Below are 16,464 nucleotides of genomic sequence, written 5' to 3' on the forward strand. Positions count from 1 at the left end.
ATTTTTCACAAAGATGCCAGAAGTGTATTGTCATGCACTGATATGCAGTAAGACAAACGGCTAGCTATAATTACGTTGTACTTTCTGCTGTTTTAAGAGAAACAAAACAAATTATTTTAAGAATTTCAAAGATACTGGACCCTGCATTACAAACTCCACTTGAGAGAAGAACTGATTTTGGTTGGGTGATAAACATGTTGGGAAACATAAGCTATACAGAGTTCTATGGGGTGCTGCCATTGTGTGTTTATGTGTTTATGCATTTTATCTTCAGAGTTTACCATCTCTGACCTATTACATTTTATTTTAATTCCGCACAAAAAAAAAATAGTTTTTGGAAAATCTTTCAAATGGTCAATTGGCAACCCTACCAGTGGCCTGTTTTTGTCTGACAACTTCTAGTGATTTTGACATTTGTACTGCACAAAAAAAAAATAGTTTTTGGAAAATCTTTCAAATGGTCAATTGGCAACCCTACCAGTGGCCTGTTTTTGTCTGACAACTTCTAGTGATTTTGACATTTGTACTGTAGTGTACTGTAGGGGAATGTAGTGTACCAGAGTGGGGATAAAATTGACCCTTGTGTCAAAAATAGAGAGATATAAAAAGAAGGTGCATTTTCAAGGAGGTAATATTGGAATAAAGGCATTGTAAGATATGAAGGAAATGAGGGAATAGAGAAGTAACCCTGGGCCAATTTTTCAAAAAGGGAGCACAGTGCCAAGGAAAAAAGTTAGCCATTTAATTTACTGAGACAAGGAGGGGTGCCTAACAAATTGTCACCCCTCCATGTAAAAGGCACTTCATACACTTTAAAGACAAATTTAAAAAGGATAACCACCAAAAGCTGACTTTCCGCATAATGAAAAAAAGATAGTTGGTAATTTAAGTTGCAATGATATTTACAAAGCATTTTAAAAAATTGTATAGAATTACATTTTCTTTCATTAGGCGAAAGCAGCTTTTTAATGAACATTCCCTTTAATAAATGTCATAATGAATTATCCATTTTCATATTTACACAAAACATTACGCTTACACAACAGAAAACCATTACTTTGTATTTGAAATTCTGCATATGAGGTCAAAATAGTCTTTGATTTTTGTGTATAGTCAATTAAATACTCAAAGCTATCTTTTAAACAAGATCTTGTACAACAAAGACAATTGAATTAAGAGACACTAGCAGTACTAGTATTACAGCATGGCAGATATAATTGCAGAAATTCGGCTATGGAACAAAACAGTGTACTATTACAGTGACTAAGATACTCAAGAAAAAAACAAGTGGCTTAGTGGTTAGATAGCTGGCGCTGTGCCTGCCTATTGTGAATTCAGTCAGTCACTCCGGTTTCCTCTTGTAAACTTTTCGGGAAGAAGAATAAGTCAGTGTTCCTGTATTATTCTAGCAAGTGCGGTCCTCTGATAGAAAGAATGCTTTCTTTTTCTGTAAGTCAGCAAACTAGCAAGAGGTACTGTAGAACAGAGAGGTTCCAGGCTTTAAATATAAGACCTTTTTGGTTGCATAAGATACTCTTGCCACAACTATAGTTTATATTAACAATATGGAAACTATAGTACAACATATAAAGCAGCGTTTTTCAACTTTTTCATATAGCATTCTAATTAAATGATAATGTCATACAATGAAGATTATGGAGGCCTTGAACAGGCTGGTGGGCATAAAAAAAAAAACCTTACAGTGCCACATCCAGGCTGAGGGCCACCATCTGGAAAGCCCTGCGACATATAAACTCTATATTCAATATCCTCTTATTTTAAATGCAAAATAACCTTTTAAGGACTCATTTACATAGCTATTACACTTCTTGTGCCTTTAACAGTGCCTGATCAGAAATTTCCGTCCAGCCCAATTGACGAGACGACCGATATCCAAGGCTTTTGCGATAACGGTCTCCTCATCAATTCACTATACACGCACCAAATATCGTAAGGTACCTCGTTTTGTACACTAATATTGGTGCCTGTATGGGCACCTTTAGGTAGAGTGTTTGTCATAATGAGCTACTGAAAAGCAATGAATGAACCTACAAACTCAGAAGATTTATATAAGTACAAGACAATGACCTGGAGATAGAGACATCTGTGATCAGAACAGACATTTCTGCCTTGTTATTTAACTGTTTGCCAAGAATGGATGCAACATAAAAAAATAAATTAAAAAAGCTTAGGATCAAGCATTATATTCACTGCAAAATTTCCCTAAGGGAATCCTAAAAACTTAACATCAGTCTGCATGCAGACTTGGCTCATACAACTAATGAGGCTACGGCAGAGAAGGTAGTTTGGAAAAAGGAGTTAATGTGCTGCCTGCCATCACAGCATGAGGTAACACAGCATCCTGAAGATTGGATTACTGAAAGCTGTCTAGCACTGGAGACCAAAAAGCCTCTAGCTACTCTACTAGCAAAAAAAATGTATGCTTCAGTTACATTTACTATAGTCATATTTTTCCCATGACATAACTTAAAAGGCTGCTCATTAGTATTAGGGTTGCTACCTTTTCGAAAAAGTACCAGTGGGTTGTAAGGGTAGGTATAAATGGGCACATATTGGGTGGATTGGGAGAACTGGGACTGATATTGAGTTGGGTGGGGGTGTAACTGTGAGGGCCAGGGAGGCATAACTGTGTGGATCATGAATGTGTAACGACCAATAAACATACATTTACTAGAAAATAAATTGTTTACACAATCCTCAGTTGCTGTTTTATCAACTAGGCTGTTATATACTGGCCAACTTGTGACCTTAGTAGTTTAGCTTCTAGCATAACTTGGAAAAATGTATCTGTAAAACTAAGGTTTTCACAAACCGCTCTATGTAGTCTAGTAAGGCAATGACAGAAACCAGAGAAGGTAACAAAGGGAAAAACCTGAAGGTCAGAAAGTCTAATGGGTTCTTTTTTAAACAAATTAAAAATTTCCTTTTTTTTGCAGAATGGTGAAGAAAAGAATTATTAATTATTAAGTTCTTTGGCGTCACTCAACTTGTACCCATTGTATGCCAACACAACCACACACCATTAGCACCACAGACTTATGTATGTATTTATAAAATTTATAAAGTTACAAGTTTCTACAATGTAGAAAAGTACACACAGGGAGAATACATTTTAAAATAAAGAAGTACAGGTATGGGACCCATTATCCAGAATGCTTGGGACCTGGGGTATTCCGGATAAGGGGTCTTTCCTTAATTCGGATCACCTACCTAAAGTCTGCTAAAAACATTAATTAAACCCAATAGGATTGTTTTGCCTCCAATAAGGATTAATTATATCTTAGTTGGGATCAAGTACAAGGTACTGTTTTATTATTACAGAGAAAAAGGAAATCATTTTTAAAAATGTGAATTATTTGATTAAAATGGAGAAAATGGAGAAAACATGGTAGATGGCCTTTCCATAATTCGGAACTTTCTGGATAATGGGTTTCCGCATAAGGAGTCCAATACCTGTATAAATATAAAGAAACTGGGTGCCATGTGGTAAAAGACACAGAAGGAGAGAAGTCTCTGCCCCAGGGAGCGTACAATCTAAGTACACTATTAAATGCACCTCCTAAAGGCACAGCGAAGACCCTTGATGTATTGCACATTTGTGAGATAAAACACATACTGGATATAAACACTGCACCCCATAGGAGTGATTATAGCCAGTTATAGGAACATATTGAACGCAATGCATCTTAGCCAGTCTTACTCCCAGTGATTAGGTAATTCATTAGGGAAGGTCGTTCAAATACAACTCCGCTACAAAATTTTGGTTTAAATTACAATTTCACAGAATTATATATTAAACTTCACTTCCAAGAAGAAAAAAGATACTCAAACTTCGAAAATGTATATTAATTTACCGTAAAGGTATGGAAAGAGCTGAGTGCCCCGAGGGTAACTTGAATGAAAGTTACCCTCGGGGTGTTAAAGCTTGAATAAAGCTTTAACAGTCAAGTACCCATTACCATCTATATTAAATTGTATTTTTTATTTTCCCCCTGTTGTCCGGCCTTATGTACAGTCAGTTAGAATCCAGACATTACCAATTCAGGGTCTATGTTTATCTATAGTATCCCATTATGTACCATAGCAGCTGTGCTGTAAGAACACTATTCCAGTATCAGTGTAAAACTTACACTGCATAGCTAAAAATTGTGTTTCTGTAGAAACAAAGGAACAGCACCAAGCCTGAATCCAATTAATGAGTGACTGAATGGAGGTGTATGTGGGCAACTGTACTGGTCTGTTGGTTCACGTTCAAAATCTGCTGATTTCTGATTATGATCTTTTTGGGTGTATCTGCCTTAATATTATATTATAATAATATTAATGCATTATGAAGAATAATAAACTGAACTAAAAATATTATTTTCAGTATCTAACATTGAGTTTACACACCCTACACAGCTGATCTTGGTTCTGTCTCCCATTGAATTACAGCTCAGAAAATACTTGGCCAGCACTGGCTCAACTTAACAAAGCTCAACAAAACACCAATCCATTTTCTTTAAGAGGAAAAAAGCACATGAAGAATTGCCATAAGAATAACAATGTTAATCATCTGGGGAGTAACACAAACATTTAAGAGTGGTATTATGCTATTATGCAACATATATTGATTAATTAGGGATTATAAATAATGTTGGCTTCATAAATATCACATTTTAGTTCATGTGCCTAAATCTTGCTGGCAAGATGTGCAGTGCTTGGTATTTGGCTTGGCTGTCCCATTTCCCTCATCTACAATGAACTTTGTTTCTGGGTCCAGTTCATATGGTTCCCTATCCCTCAGTAAGACATCCTGGCACTTGCATGGCTAGGGCTTCACAGGCTAGGAGAGGATAGTAAAATTATTTCATAATATTCCTTAGTATCTCATATGTCACCAGTGATTTTCCAGTAAAAAAGTTTCAGAGATTATAGTGGAGAAAGTTTACCCTCTGGCCTGAGATAAAAAAATTAACAGGTTGTCTCTAGGTTGATGGCACACAGTGTAGAGTTACTAACAGCTCTTGATTTATCTCTAGTACCATCACATCCTATCCATGTACTGGTCTGTATCAGTTATGTGAATAAAGGTATTTTTATTATAAGAAGATTGGAATACGGAGTGCTGGTTATAATTTTTGGATTGTTTGTCCTGTAATGTAAACACAGTGTGATGTAAACCCAGTAAAAAGGAGTCTGGTTTGGTGCTGATTACTAGCAAGTTTACCATCACATCCCTTCCAGTTAGAGCCCAGCAACTGTGACTAAAGTTAAAACACAAGAAGCACAAGATGACTGCTACAGGCCACCATAAAGGCCATGCCTTTTATTCCCAAAGACAGTTTGAATGAATACATCCGGACAGACCCAAGAGAGATACTACTTTTACATTTTACATTCTCTGAATATTTTGTACCTGTTCAAAGGGAATGTCTATCCAACATGGGCAGTCTGTTGGATGATCCATAGATCAGTCCTTCACTACACTCTTTCAAAATACTCCTGTGCTTATTAAAGCAATACCATGAAACATGTGTTTTAATAGATCTTTTAAGGCAGGAATGGCAAGCATGCAGCCCTCCAGCTGTGGTGCACTGCAGCTCCCACTGGCTGGCTAAGAGTGCTGGTAGTTACACATTACAGAGTTCGAAGGGCTGGGAATCTGGCACGGCTGTTCTTCCAGACTGAGCAGACGCTGAGCTGTTCTGCTACACTAGGCCCCATAAGTCCACATTACTTGCAAATCCAAATACTGCAAAGGCCAGTAAATCATAAGGGGAGTCTGCAGCCAGGTGTTCAGTCCCATTGCAAACATGTAAAATTGAGAAAACTCTTTCAAATATGCACATTGCTTATAACTGCAAATTTGTCAGCAGCATGTAGTAAATGTCACACCCACCGGGGATAATCTCTTGGTACATATAAACTGCATGTTTGCAAAATGACTCTTTCTTTGGAGTAAATAATTTTAATTAAAAGGCATCTTTGACTGGGGTTTAAAAACAAGAGCTACATAGTAACATAGTAAGTTGGGTTGAAAAAAGACATACGTCCATCACGTTCAACCATAATTACCACTATTATTTATTTCAGCAGTTAAACTACAACTCTCAGCATCCCTGACAGCATTCTTCTGCTGGTGGGAGCTTTGAGCTGTATAATTATTGAAAGGCTGAAAGATGGGTGCCACTTACAGAAGGTACTACTGCCACCACCTTACCCTTCTTTACCTGCTGTATACAACAACAGTCCCTTCCATACACTTTTCCCCCTAGTGCTGTTTGGGTGGTGTTGCATTATCATGCCTGCTACTAATGATGCCTGCACACTCAAAAGCTGAATATGTTGTATGTTTCTGAGATTTCTCATACTCAGGTTGGTCACTCCTGCTTGAACCCCTAAGGAGAGAACTCTTAGTGGCAACGCAATTATGTTTGGGGATGGTTATTCTCTGACACTGTTAATATGCTATCTAGACCAGAGCTGTGCAACCTATGGCCTATCAGCTGTTGCAGAACCTGGCTGTGTGAGGATGATGGGAATAAATCAGAGCTGAAGGCCTGAAAGCCCTTGATCTAGATTGAAATTTGCTTTTAAAACGAATTCCACTCTCTGTTTTGCTGCTGTACACAGTGATAATACTGGGATATATATCATTCTAGAGTTTTGTGGAACCGTGTAGCCCAAAATATTGGGGTTCACAACTAAACTGAGAAAGACAAGAGCAGAATTTCCTATAAAGCAGAGTGCCTCACAGTACAGCTAAACAGTACCATAATGAGCACCAGAATTCCAGCTCCTGCGGCACTCCTAATCCCAGGCATGCATACCCTTGTAGCATTTATTAATAGCAATCTGATACCTGCAATTGCTTGCATGTGAGTTATATGGTTATTTTTCAGCCTACTCGCCAAGTTAGGTTATTCTTTCAAATGTCAAGCCGCACATGAAATATGTCCATTTAAATTGCTTTCTTTAAAATCCTCTGTGCTCTTCTAGAGCTTCTTTAGCAGTCCTTCAATAAATGAAATGAGGCAGACTGCAATAGGTCTCCTGGTTAACCCCATGTGGTACAATGGAGCTTCAGAAATCCAACTGATGGTATCAATATCGACCCCCCCCCCATAAAAAATACCAGTAGTGATTTCATTTAGTGCCATATTGCTTATTCACAAAGGCTACTCCAACTCCCACCATCCCCTGACAGCTATCCCACAACACATTATGGGGGGCAGGCACTAAACATTAGAAATCATTGATGAAAAACATGCGAGGAAAGACAGCGCAGCATTCCAAACCTGGAAATAGGGAACAATGTGGTTTCAGAGCAGGATCAAGTCTCACTGAGGAGAAACATACGCTACCAAGGGAAAAAAAGGTATCCGAATGTATACAGAACATCCTGTCACACAAGGCATTCTGTACCATGGAATGGCAAGGTGCCACAACTGGAGTCATTCATCTCCCCAGCAGCATGGGGTCAGAGCTCGGAGGTACATCAGATAAGAACCCCTGAGGGAGTGTGTTGGGATGAAGTGAGCCCTCTAATTGGAATAAAGTGAGCTCTCTGACAGCGCCTTTAAGAGCAACGTCCCCCAGCCGAGCAAACAATACAAAGGGCACAGTACCTTTTCTGCATCAGCTGTGTACAGTGCTCTATTGTAATCTTGTCGTTTGCTATCCCTTTGTTCTAAGGCAAAGTAAAATGCAAATCATAACAATTACTTCAGTGATGCCATTGTAGCAGGGCACAGCATTATCAAAGCCCTGATTTGGTGCAAGGTTGCTTTAAATAATGGTATTCTTCAGTTTTTGGGCTGGTATGTTGCTCACATGACATCATAAATAGCACAATATCTTTGTCATACATGGGCTTCATATTCATTTAGCACGGTTAAAACTAAAGGCTGGTATGGGAGCAGAAATGCATAATATGGGGCCCTCCAGCTTCTGTTGGACTCCATCTCCCAGAATCCCCTGACAGTCATGCATTGGATTATGGTACCCCCCAGGCTTGGGTATTTCATGGTATTCAGTGTTACACATAATGTCTTCTTTACAACCTAGACAGCACTGCAAGCCAGGCTGCCACCATCTATAGTAGCCAACAGACACTTTGGAAGATAAATCAATGATGGCCAGTAAAATCACATCCTGGCTATGAAGATAATGAGATTCAGCGTGCAGTACCCCAGTACATTGTAGCCTTTCTGAAAGGAGCAGCACAAAAGGAACAGGCACCGTTACTATAGATACAATTAGCATCTGCTCCCCAGACAAAAAGTCCCTTCCCTCAGTGAGGGATGCAGAGAAGCGGTACTACAGCGCTACCCATCATCCTGTCAATAGGATCCCGGCAAATAGGTAACAGCCCGTCACTCCTGGAATGTACCACCTCTCTTAGAGTCCCCTTTTTTCCATTCTGCCAAAGCAAACTTTCATCTTACCTTTGCCTTGCCTGGACCTGTCTCCTGTATTCACCTTGTGCAAAAGCCTTGTCCACTGGCAGTCCCGGCACTCCAGTACAGTAAGCAGAAATGCAATGAAAACGGCCTCCCATACAGCGGCAGCCTTACACACACATATGGGCCTGCCTCATAGGCACATAGGGTTAACTGTGGCAGAAAGGCCACACCTCCAGCGGCTGATTGGGTTCAGCTGTGGAATAGAAACCTGAGCCAGGGCTAGCCACTCCCTATTAGGTCAATAGCACGGCCCTGCTTCTTAGCAATGAGGCGTCGAGCTATTGCAGAAAGGCAGAGCTGGGGAGCTGCTGGGAGCGCTGAGGGAAGGTGCGCAGCAGGGTTGCAGCACTGACCCGCTTTTATTAGTGACCGCATTGTAATTGTGTCCTGCAGTACCGCCACTATCGGGACGTGAAGCCTGTCTGTAATGCTCCTTCAGCTAAGCAACAATGAAAAGACTCATCAGGTTGTGCTGGGAAGAGATTCCCTCATAAGGGTGTATTAAAACCATCAGCATGCAGTGCAAAGCATATAGGCATACATTTCCCTGATTTTACCTTTTCTAGGATCTTACACCATTTTTTCTGGTCCACTGAAAAACGTAAAATTGGGGTTGTACGGTGTTATGTTCCGTATGGGTTTTGCAGAGTGATGCTATGTATATGTATTGTAACATCGAAGGAAAACACAACTCTTGATATGTTAGTAATGCCAGTGTAACCTGGCAGTATCACAGCTTTGACTGGGTGCAGGGACACTATAATAAATATGGTGCATAGTTTATTTTTTACAAAGCTTTGCAAGAAATTGGATGGCATGTGGCGGTTGCGCACAGAGTGACTTCTGACTTTTTGGTGAAAATCTACAAAAAAAATCTACAGATCTAAGCATTCAATGTAGTAGAGGGTAAGCTTACCAGTATATTAGGTTGGTCCAGGTGCTCATGCCCCAGGCCCTCAGCATAAGGGAGTCCTTATTGGAGAAAAGAAAATGCAAAGCAGGCAAGGCACTCCAGAATCATAGTTGAAGAACTCAGGTATAGAGTAAAATCATTGTAACTTAATTAGTTATATTACATAAATGCTATAAAGCCTTTATGACTTTTTGGTGCCCATGATTTTCAGTAGCTCTGCAGGAGGTGATAGGAAACCACTGCTTGCTATGGCAATAGTCTCACAGGCTTTGTCAGTCAACTGTAGATTGGAATGCCTTTTTAGAGCAGGATCAAGTATCACTACCAGCACATATGTCTCTGCCTCTGACTGCCTTGGCCCTACCTACAACTTAATACACTGACATTACAGACACCTCCCTGAACAGTGCCCACTGCTTCTCTGTAATGCACCTTCACACTAAATTGCTGTCTGCTATCAAGAGTTGTGTTTTCCTTCGATGTTACAATACATATACATAGCATCACTTGCTATGCACTCCCCATGATTTTTGCCCACCACTGCCATGCTGTTAATTCACACCCCCAAAAATCCCTGACCACTGTTCCCTGATTGTTCTGATAAGTTAAACAATTGAAAACAAGATTCGGGGAGCACTCACCGCCACAGACTCACATTCAAAGAGTCCCGTGCTATCACATCCAGAAGACGCCCCCGATCCAGGCGTAATTTGATGCAGAGAAAAATTGTTGGTAGACGGAGCACGCCAGGACTATTTTCAATAAAAAATATATTCTTTATTCTGGTATCCATTAAAAACATGTTGATACACTACACCTCCAGCTTAACGCGTTTCATGGCTTCTCGCCACTTCATCAGAAGCTACCAGAAGCTTCTGATGAAGTGGCGAGAAGCCATGAAACGCGTTAAGCTGGAGGTGTAGTGTATCAACATGTTTTTAATGGATACCAGAATAAAGAATATATTTTTTATTGAAAAGTAGTCCTGGCGTGCTCCGTCTACCAACAATTTTTCTTCTGATAAGTTAGCCTCATCTGACAAGAAAGAGCCTTACAGATATTATCTATTCTAAACCATTAATGTTTTGGGGGACTGGTCTTATAATCCTACGTGTAGTGTTGGAGTAGCTGTGTTGGTCCAAAGAAAGCGACAGTAGGTTGTGCAACCTTAGGGTTAATAAGAGCTTTGTGGTTGGGACAGGATTTTGCCTTAAAAATGCCCAACCAGAGACTCTTTTATACGAAGTTCAGAGTAATAGTTTATACTATAGTACTAGTATTTATTTTTCTAATTTGTAATTGTTTAAGTTCTGTCTGTCAAACTGTTTGTGTTCTCCCCAGTTCATTGTACTTCACTATGGAGTATGTTGAGTCTCTATAGGTAATAATAATAAATAACCCCAGTTATATCCCATAGAACTAAAAGGTGGGGGTTCTGCACATTTATGTACCGATTTCTTATTCTCTCTTGGCACTTATGTAATCCCATGTAGTGACTTGTTCATGTGTTTCACTACCTGAAAATGCAACATGCAGCATCCCACATGCATTTGGTGGTTTAGCACAGCATCCTGGGTAAGGAAACACAGGAAATTATGGGCTCCATTAACTCGTGTGTTTCCATGCCGTGGAACACATAAATAAGTCACTGCATGGGAACACATGCCTATCTTTAAGTCTATGAGATTGCCACTGAGAGTTTCCTGCTTTCCCTGACAGCCAGCAGGTAGGCACTCTGAGTAACCTGGACTGTTAGCAGTGGTAAAGACAGCTCCTTTTGGGAACTGCACACATAAATCAACTTAAAGGAGAAGAAAAGGCTAAGTCACTTGGTGCCAAAATGTGACTTAGATCGCTTACCTTGTACCCTTGGCTGGTGCCCTTGTTAGGAGAAAAAAACACCAGCCCAGGGTACCTGTAGGAAGCGTTTCCTCCTTCCTTTCTCTTCTGCTGGCGAAATCCGTCTGCCGGCGCATGCGAAAAGGAAGGAGGAAGCGATCGCTGCTACCCCGGGCTGGTGCTGTTCTCTCCGTACAGGGGCACCAGCCTGGGGTAAAAGGTAAGCGATCTAAGTCACTTGGGGGTGCCTAACATTTTGGCACTCCCAAGTGACTTAGCCTTTCCTTCTCCTTTAATATTTAAATAGCTGTGCCTATTTTATATTTGTTTATAGTTCTTTGTAGGTGGCATAATCTAAAAGATTGTCCTTCCCTGCTTTCTTTACATACCCCAAAGATATTTTGAATGAACAATACCGATTTCTTCTGTAGATGTTTATTTTCCTTTCAGACCTTGGGGATTTTGCCCTGGCTCCAGTCAAAGAGGTTGGCGCTTTGATTTTTTCCCCTTTATTCACAACTGCTAACCTTTTGATGGGACTGTTTTGCTATTTCTTTCCTTTTTTTTGAGTTTTGCCAATCTGTTCCTTTTCAGCGCTGCATGCCACAGCTGTCTCCTGTCCAAGGCCTGTTCAGAATTAGGGGCATGACCCACAAGTCAGATATTTGCCTGATAGAAAACATCCTTCTTTCTCTGTCTCATTCCACATCACTGTTATCACTTCATGCAACAGGTATCCCATTTCCCATTAAAAAGCCATGCACATAGCACTGTTTGAAAGAACTGAAGTCATAGCTGTGCCTGTTCAAAGGCTATGAGCTCAGCTATTCAGATGGCATGCCAGTTGACATATTACACTCTACAAATCACATTAAAAGGAACCCATGAGTTTCTTTTGCCAAATTCATGCTTCTTGCTCAAATTTAAATTGGATGTAATAAAATTGTATCCATTCAGCATAGAGATAAACATTTGATGGATATGATTCTGGCTTAACTTCTATAGACAATGTTAATAAGTGTTTGTGTCAGTATATTACAGTTTTTGTAACGCACATCTCACCGGCTACTTTAATTTATTTGTCATGCTGATTAATATGTAACATTATTTGTGCCTCATAAGAGCTCTTACACGTGTGCTTTTAACTAGGGGTGCACTGAATCCAAGATTTGGTTCGGGATTCGGTCAAGATTCTGCCTTTTTTTAGCATGGATTCAAATCCATTCCTCTGGCCGAACCAAATCCCTGAAATTTTAACATAAACACAGAAGTTGAAATATGTTTACCCCGTGCTTTGCGCAAGCTTCTCTGTAATCTCTCTCTTCTCTGTGCAAAATAGAATTCAGATTTGGTTTAGTATTTGGCCAAATCTTTGGCAAAGGATCCCTACTTTTAACTACATTCCCCTGACTATTTATTTTGGTCCACTGCACAGTAATCCAAGAGGTTTACTCTTCCATATGGGTTGTACTAACAGGAGCACACTGAAACAACAACAAACGGAAGCAAAAACAAAAGCTATGTTTTTCATTTGGCACTTGGGGAGTGTTAATTATTTTTGTGCAAAAAATGTGCAAAAATCCCCTGCATGGGTGTCTGCGACATTGACCCCTGTAACTGATGGGGTTGGGTGCAAATCTCATTTAATCTTTGTGCTATTGAGCATAATATACTTGGCACTGCAAGTATGCAATCCTATTGCACCTGTAAGGGTATAGCAGCCTTTCTAGCTTAGATTTTCTGCCCTAAATATTGCAATTTGATTCCTGCATTGAAGCTATTGTGTCAACTAAATTTCATGAAAAAGTCAATACTAATTTTATTCATAATTTGTTATATTAGCCAAGACCACTCAGAACAAATAAAGTTCGGGCCCATTATAACCAAGTCTTGAATATTTCAATTTTCTGACAAACTATACCTCAAGAGTTGGTAAATCTTAACACAGTTCAAAACCCTTCCCACCCTGTGTTTCTGACCAAGTTTAAGTACTCACATCAAACATCTTATTGTGCTTTTCTAACGATTTACTCCTTAAGGCTAATGCCACACGAGGCGTAGGGTGGATATTTTCGGCAAGCGGAAAAGCGCTTGCTGAAAATTCCGCCCTATGCCTCCTACATGTGCCTGCCCGATATATGTATGAAAATGCGAAATAATGCAAAGTCTCACGTTTTCATTCGTATGTCAGCTACATGTTTCTGCACCCGAGCGTATCTCATTCATTCGGGTGCAGGCACATGTAGGAGGCGTAGGGCGGAATTTTCAGCAAGCCCTTTTCCGCTTGCCGAAAATATCCGTCCTACGCCTCGTCTAGCATTAGCCTAACACCTTACTTATTACCTCTTTACATGCTGAAGTTTCACCCCTTCTGTGGAATTTTTACCAAATGTTATCAGACTTTCTCTGTCTCTCAAGCTTTAAATATTCATTAAATACATATTTCTTTAAATAATCTTATCCTCATCTAGCCTAGCATTTCTACAGTATACACCATATGTTACTGCCACCTGCTAAATGAAGTGCTCAGTGCCACATCTCTTACTCGCTGCCTTCTCATCTTTCCCATACCCACATATTTTGTCCCATACCCCCTTTCAGCTTTTAGATTGCAAGTTCTAACTAGAAAGGGAAGTTTGAGAACAAACTTCATGTTGGGTTGAAAAACGTGAAGTCACTGAATGAAATCTGATCTGTTGTTGGCTCCGTCCACTTTTTCTAACTTTGGACTACAGTTATATAGAAAAACCGCTGTGCTAAGTTTGTGGACCCTGGTTTTAATAGTGTCTGAATGGCAGCAATTTAAATTTCCCCACTGAAAGTCAACGAGTGACATCTGATTGGTGGCTCTGCCCACTTTTTCTAACCTGGAACTGCAGTTACCCAGTGACTAACTCTGCAAAGTTTAGGGACCCTAGGATTAATAATTACAGAACGGCAGCATTTTAAATTTAAACCAATAAAAGTCTATAGGTAAATTGTGATTGGTGGGTGTGCCCACTTTTTCTAACCTTGAGTCGAAGTCACCCAGTGACAAAAAGTGGGCACCCTGGTATAAATAGTGTGAGAATGACAGCATTCTAAACTTAAATCAATAAAATTCAATGGATGGAATCTGATTGGCTGTTAGTGGCCCAACCCACTTTTCCTATTTTTGAAGTGCAGTCCCCCAGTGACCAACTGTACAAAGTTTGGGGACTTAGGCATAAAAATTGTGAGACTGACAACATTTTACACTTCACCGTTGAAAGTAAATAGGTGAAATGTGATTGGCTGTTGGTGTCTCCGCCCACTTTTTTCTAACTTTGAATGGCAAATACCCAGTGAGTAACTCTGGAAAGTTTAAGTATCTGGAATTAATACTTAATTAATGGCATCAGTAAAATATAAACCAATGAAATTTAATGGGTGGAAATGGGTTGGCAAAGTTTGGGAACCCTGACATAAATAGTTGGAGAAAGGCAGCATTTTAAATTTAAACCAAAAAAATTCAATAGGTGAAGTCTGATTGGCTCTTGGTGGCTCCACCCACTTTGTAAAACCTAAAAATGCAGTCCCCTAGTGGCCCTGGTGTTAAAGGAACAGTAACACCAAAAAATGAAAGCGTATAAAAGTAACTAAAATATAATGTGCTGCTGCCCTGCACTGGTAAAAGTTGTGTGTTTACTTCAGAAAGTCTACTATAATTTATATAAATAAGCTGCTATGTAGCCATGGAGGCAGCCATTCAAAGGAGAAAAGGCACAGGCACATAGCAGATAACAGATAAAACATCACTGTATTCTATAGAACTTATCTGTTATCTGCTATGTAACCTGTGCCTTTTCTCCTTTTTTCCAGCTTGAATGGCTGCCCCCGTGGCTACACAGCAGCTTATTATATAAATTATAGTAGTGTTACTGTAGCAAACACACCAGTTTTACCAGTGCAGGGCAACAGTGCATTATATTTTTCTTACTTTAAAGCTCTTTCATTTTTTTGGTGTTACTGTTCCTTTAATACTATGAGAATTGCATCAGGTTGAATTTCCCCATTGAAAACCAATAGTTAAAATCTGATTGGCTGCTGGTGGCTCCACCCACTTTTCCCAACTCTGAACCTCAGTTACCTGGTGACTAGCTCTGCAAAGTTTGGGGACCTTAGTATTAATATTTAAAGGATGGTAGCAGTTTAAATTTAAACATATGAAGTCTATATGTGAAATCTGATTGGCTGTTGTTGGCCCCACTCACTCAGATCAGATGGCTGTTATTTGTTTGTGTAGTCAATTTGCTTATGATCAAACCATTTATGCAGGAAATGACCAAGGAGAATGGAAGTCAAAATTTAAAAAGCATACTGCCCAATAGCACTCCTATTTTTTAGTAAAAACGCCACACTTTTGGCTCACCTAATCAAATATTTACTCAGTCACACTTACTTCACATTTTCTAGAACAGACAGCCATCTCTAAAAAGGTATTCTCCCTTCCTTTCCCTCCTTGCTTCATACTGCACATGTGTTTCATTCCCTCCCCCCCCCTCCCCTCTGGCAGATCCGCTTCTGATTGGCTGATGGGCATGTGTAGCTCAGAACAGGAGACAGGATCAAGTTACATACATGCTCAGAGAATAGGAAGGCTGCCTCTGGCACCTACAGGAAGGGGAGAGAGATTTCAGTGATGTCACAGTAGTCTTCACATTGCTGTAGGCTGCCAGCACCATATCTCAGAGAAGCAAGCAGGGATCTGGGAATTTAGATATGCAGTAAGTACTTAAAAAGATGCCTTTAGACTTACTTTTAATTTATATTAACCTTTCATTGTCCTTTAAGTCAAGGTCAAATTGGCAACTTTGTCTTGGCATTAAGCTGCGACTGAACGTTGTACAAAACTTAGTAGCCACACAAGTATCAGCTTACTTCTGGCTGAAAATTTTCCCATAGATACAGTACATGAGCTTTTTATGAAGATAATGACTGGGCCCCTTTTATATTGAATTGACTTTGCACAGACATTGTGTAGGATTCTGTAGTCAAGTAGCTTACATGATTTTGAATAACAGAATGTGAATGTATGAATTTGTGGTAAAATGGACCATTGATTCCCGGGAAGGGCTATGGAGTCGAGGCAAGGAATACTGAAAACTAAGGGCTTACAGTGGCTTGCAAAAGTATTCGGCCCCCTTGAACTTTTCCACATTTTGTCACATTACAGCCACAAACATGAATCAATTTTATTGGAATTCCACGTGAAAGACCAATACA

General features: G+C 39.8%; 1 protein-coding gene across 4 annotated transcripts in view; it reads right to left on the reverse strand.

The window, feature by feature from the left end:
* The window catches only part of sncaip (synuclein alpha interacting protein), a 121,164-nt gene extending 112,558 nt beyond the window's left edge, over positions 1-8,606 (reverse strand). For 3 of the 4 annotated variants that reach the window (XM_012959362.3, XM_031897761.1, XM_012959369.3), the window contains exon 1: positions 8,451-8,606. The gene's annotated coding sequence lies outside the window, so the exon portion shown is untranslated. The remainder of the gene's footprint in view (positions 1-8,450) is intronic. The other variant, NM_001005712.1, reaches the window with a different exon arrangement.
* Between the last annotated feature and the right edge of the window lie 7,858 nt (positions 8,607-16,464).

This window comes from Xenopus tropicalis, chromosome 1 (genome assembly GCF_000004195.4).
Source record: "Xenopus tropicalis strain Nigerian chromosome 1, UCB_Xtro_10.0, whole genome shotgun sequence".
NCBI lineage: Eukaryota > Metazoa > Chordata > Amphibia > Anura > Pipidae > Xenopus > Xenopus tropicalis.